Raw genomic sequence first — 5,357 nt, 5'->3', positions numbered from 1 at the left:
ATGGGATTGGGGGTAAGAGGGGCAGGAGGGAACACTAATACCCACCAATATCTGGGCAGTCCCCATCCAGCCAGGGAGTTGCTTGTAAGGCAGATCACAGTACCTCATTACGGGTATTTTCTAGAAATGTTTTACTTGCTGATTAAAGCTTTTTTTGAGTGATGTTTCAGGTGCCCTGGGTAGTGCAATACCTCGTTTTACAGAGGTCTATCTATCATCTATCTATCTCATGGAATCATAAAATGGCTTGAGCTGCAAAGAACCTTAGAGATTTGTTCCAACCTTCCTGCCATTGGCAGTGAACCTCCCACTAGACAGGTTGCTCAGAGCTCCATCCAGCCTGGCTTTGCATACTGCCAGGCATGGGGCATTCATAGCTTCTCTGGGCAACCTGTGCCAGTGATTCACCACCAGTAAAGAATTTCTTCCTAACATCTAAACTAAATCTACTCTCAGTTTGAAGACATTCCCCCTTGTCCTGTCACATGCCCCTGTCAAAAGTCTCTTTCCATCTTTCTGATAGGTTCCCTTCAGGTACTGGTAGGTGCTATAAGGTCACACCAGAGCTCTCTCTTCTCCAGGGTGAAGAGACCAAATTGTCTCATCTTTTCCTTGCAGGAGAGGTGCTCCAGTCCTCTAATCACAGAATCACAGAATATTCTGAATTGGAAGGGACCCACAAGGATCATTAAGTCCAACTCTTATGGGAATGATCCATACAGGGATTGAAGCCACAACCTTGGCATTATTAGCACCACGCTCCAACCATCTGAGCTGATTTCATGTTGGCTCTTTAGAGCTCGCTCCAATAGGTCCGTGTCTTTCCTGTGTTGAGGACCCCAGAGCTGGATGCAGCACTGCAGGTGGGGTCTCACCAGAGCAGAGCAGAGGGGCAGAATCCCTTCCCTTGCCCTGCTGGCCACACTGCTCTTGGTGCAGCCCAGGATGCAGTCAGCTTTCTGGGCACATTCCAGAGAGATGTGCAATAAAATGGAAAGCAATGATTTTACTGAGCCAAAATGACCACTTTTACTTCTCTAGAACAGTATCAATTTTGCAAATACAGAGAATTTTTATACATAAAAGAGGAAAGCCATCCTCTGGAATTTGAAAACATGTTCACATCAGTTTGCTGGCAACAATCAGAAGATGAAAGCAGCTTTATTCTTTGCAAAACAAAAGGAAAGCACAAAACTTACAGGAGAGGGGGAAAAAATGCCTACTTTTGGCTGGTGGCTGACAAACTCTTGCTGACTTCACAGAATATCTAAAATTGTAACTGCAGAGGACATTTTCTATCTGGGTGTTTATAACAGTAGGACCCAAAACTTCATGTTGCTGAAGTTCCTAAAGCTGCAGTTTCTGTGGTGCAATCAGAAACTGGGCCAGGTGGAAAATCTGAGCCTGGTGTTGCCCTACAGATGTTCTTGAAATGCAGTAAGTGAAGAAAGATTGATCCCCAAAGAGAAAGATAAAGGTAGACAAGGACTGGCAGAAGACCCTGACTTTCATACCCTCATTCAAAGACTCTTCAAGCTAGGGTCTTCTCTAAAGTGCCAAGGTTTTAGCATGAGACAAGGCAGCCAGTCACCATGGGGGTAACATCTGTGTCTAGACCAAACAGCACTGAAACAAGGGGCAGCGAGGAGTGCACTAAGATACATAAATTTGGCTTCCTTTCTTCTCCCCGTTGTTTCTAAAATCCTTCTCGATTACAAGCCACCACTTTTTCATCAGTGGAATCCAAATGCCATAAACCCTTCCAGGTCCCAAAGAGAATAATCCCACTCATGAGAAGCTCAAAGAAGATGAGTAAACACCAAAACAGACTGGTTCAACAAGCACCAATGTGGCAATTTCTATGCAGTGGTGCACTTTTTTTTCTCCCATGCCACTTGCATTCAGGTTTGATTCACAACATGCAGAACCATTGCAACTATGACATCACACTGTATGGATCTGAGAAACCTGGCTTCTCCAGGCACCAATGAAGTGTATTTGTAAATATATATGTGGACATTTCTTTCTTTCCTTAGCAGCTGATAGACTTTTGACATGGGATTATATCAGACTGTTATCATCAAAATGACAAGATCCTGGTTCAGCCTTATGGCACCATGGCAAAAGTCCAAAACTACATTTCCTTTTATATACACAAACACTGGTGAGCAGAGTACAGGAAACCCTAGCAATTCCTTGGTCTAAAACACCATCATTGTTCCTTCTGGAGATTTAAAGGATTGTTTAGGGGTAAGATAGAGCTGTCAGAGAGTCAAAGGGAGCTGAGTGCCCACAATGGCTGTTAGCTCATGAAAGAACCACAGCCCCAAGTCTCAAGTGCATATCTCCAGCTCTCCCAAAAGCATCACGCCTCTTCCAACACAGGGCTCTGCAGCTGCTCCTGCAAAGGAACATTATATTCTTCCCAGCAGCCATGGGATCGCCTTGATGTAACAGCTTTACTCCAGAGTCTTATTTTGTTGTTCTAAATGGTCACAATATTTTTAGTATCAAAAAAGCCTGTCTTAGAAAGATGGATAATGTTGATGAATTTTTTTCTGGTCACTTTGTAAGGAAAATTTCAGGGTTTTTTATCTATAAATGGGGGGAAGATGTACCAAAAGTAGATTCTGTTACTTGAATGGAAACAAATGTGTTGACATTCTTTTTGCTCTAAAGATTAACTAGTCTCAGGCCCAAAAGAGATGCATATTATTTCAAATGAGTCACAGATTAGAGAAGCCAGGGTTACTAACAAAGGCTACAACAATAATTTTTTAACACTGAGAGACCAAAGGTTGGCTTACGTAGTTCATGACCATATGTATTGAGAATCAATTGAAAGGCCACATATAAAGCAGGAAATAAAGGGGTATTAATTCTCCACTGAAAAAGAAGTGTTTCTATCTATATTATTAGTTACTGGGTGATTTGATTGATTGTGCCTTTCTTCTGCTTCACACAAACTTGAAAATTTGACAAGCCTTTCAAACATTAAACACTGTTCCATGATTTTTTCAGTTTGGAAATTAACTGCAGAGAACTTGAGATGTAACGTGCAATCCTCCCCAGTCTACGCTGGGTCACTCAGTGGTTACACAAGGGAAACAACAGCATCAACTGCTGTTTGCAGCAGCACATTGAAATGCTTGTCATCACAGGCTGGCTTTTATCCAGCTTCAGAAGCCTAACAAGAGGTGACTTTGAATATCAAAAATGATGGGACAGACTGCAACAATAGTTATCCTGATCCACCAGACAAATTATTTTGGGGCCTGACAGAGCTTGTGGAAGTTAATAGCATTTGGGTCTCATGTGGAAGTTAGTTGTGGCTGTGAGTTACTTCGGGGATGTGGGTGTGTTAGAAATTACTGGGATGTAAAAGGGGAGGTTTGTCACATCCTGGCTATGGCCATGTGCATAATTTATACCCTGACAGAACCAGTATTTAATTATGTAAAATAATAGTGATTTTTGACAGGTTCTATTTTGACAAAAAACTTCATTTAACCAGATACAAAATTTCCGTAAGTTTAGATGCTACCAGAATGCAGCCACAGGCAATTTGTTTGTTCTTACATGACAGAATAATTGGTCATTGGTCTTTTACATCTCCTGAAGAAAATCTGTTGGCATTTTCCTGCAAAATCTCCTGTAGTGAAATGTAATTTATTTGCCAGCAGTGCAGTGTAATTTATTTACTACAACCTCCTGCTTGTGCCTCCCTCTTCACCACAGTGAACTCTCTTTCCCAGCTCTGCCAGGGTGCTGTTCCTGTGTGCAGCATGCTGCTGTACCTTCTGGGACGCTGGGTGCTCCCACACCTCCATGCCCACTGCAGAAGGAATGCAGCAGGACTACAGTCCTTCCTTACAGCTGCCAGACACATGGGTGGGGAGTGTGTTATTTCCGAGGCATCTAATAGGATGGAGACTTTCACAGCCTGCCATGTAAAAGTCAGATTATTTGAGGTATATTGGGAGGTTTATCTAGCCTTTCCATCACTAAATGGGGACTTCAAGGTCCCTTGGGATTTGGGAGAGATTTATGCATAGGAAACTCCTCAGCCTGTTGCCTAGGAAGTTGTGCCAGAACTCAGAGCTGCAAAGCTCTCCTTCAGGCGACATGCTGTCTGTAATGACCCCAAAGGAGTCTCTAAGTCCTAGATGAGTTATCAGTTATACCTGCAATATACACCCCATGAGGGGGGTACCCAAGTTACACCCCACGAGAAAATCTGATACCATATTAAAAAGAGGTAAAGATGCCCACAGTTGGCTGATTCCAAATATTATACTGACTTTTCTGGCCAGCTTAGTAGCAGGGAATTATTGATGTGTGCAACACCACCTCCAAACTGGAGTTGATGCCTTTTCCTGGTCTTAAAATCAAGAGTCAAACACAGTTTGAAGGGAAAAAGGGATTTTACCTTGGTATTTATTTTAAGGATCCTTAGGTGCACTACGTCCGGGTCGAATGCACCTCAATGCACACCGCAATGCACACCCCCAAAAGATCTGGTATAATATTATAGGTCTTACTAATTAGCATATCTATCAAAAATTCCCCAGTGAGAGGCTCGAATGAGCCCCCCTCCCCAAGGAACCTTCCTCTGGATGGTTCTATCTTAGTTTACAGAATGTGTTCTGGAGAAGACCTTGGTGTCTGAGGCATATTGATCCCTAACTACAAAACCTCTAAAATGTTGAGTCTCCTAGCTTTACAAACAAGTCCAAGAATGTAGGCAAAAAACACTAAAGAATACAGAAGTTGTAAAAAGGTATAAAAAGAAAAGGCAAAAAATCATCATGGCATCAGAGTAACACTGACATCATCATATTTGTCCATAGGGAAAATTCTCTTACCAGGAAACTGAATTAATGAGTATAAATTCTATGATTGCCCAGAGTGGGTACAGATAACTGCCATTAAAACTTCTACTCCTTCCATACCGGCTTGACTTTTTCCCATTCCTGCACCAACCTTATTTTAATCTTCAGAAAACCACAGTGCTTGAAGAGGAAAAAGATCACTGGCTTCTGACACAAGTCTTTTGCTGTATGAAAGTACCATGACTTTGAAGGAAGAGAATAATTTTAAAAAAGGACCCAGGAATAAAATAAGTATACAAAAGTGAATCTTTATGGATCAGATGCTGAATGAAAACTCTGCTCCTTTGAAATCCTGAGAGAAAGTCCTACATAATCATCTCTAATTAGCTTGTATCTTGAACTCATTTTTGAAAGTGTCATTTTAATTGGGTTGAGTAGCACACTTGGCTGTTTTTGTTAAGCTTGACGTAACAGCTCTCTTGCTCAAAGGAGACCACTTCTGAGGAATAAAAATGAAACAGCAGG

General features: G+C 41.9%; 1 protein-coding gene across 1 annotated transcript in view; it reads right to left on the bottom strand.

The window, feature by feature from the left end:
- The window catches only part of TMEM27 (transmembrane protein 27), a 24,402-nt gene that overhangs the window by 9,733 nt on the left and 9,312 nt on the right, over positions 1 to 5,357 (bottom strand). The window lies entirely within an intron of this gene.

Source organism: Corvus brachyrhynchos, unplaced genomic scaffold, assembly GCF_000691975.1.
Source record: "Corvus brachyrhynchos isolate BGI_N302 unplaced genomic scaffold, ASM69197v1 scaffold11, whole genome shotgun sequence".
Classification (NCBI taxonomy): domain Eukaryota; kingdom Metazoa; phylum Chordata; class Aves; order Passeriformes; family Corvidae; genus Corvus; species Corvus brachyrhynchos.
This window is presented reverse-complemented; position numbering and strand designations above follow the sequence as displayed.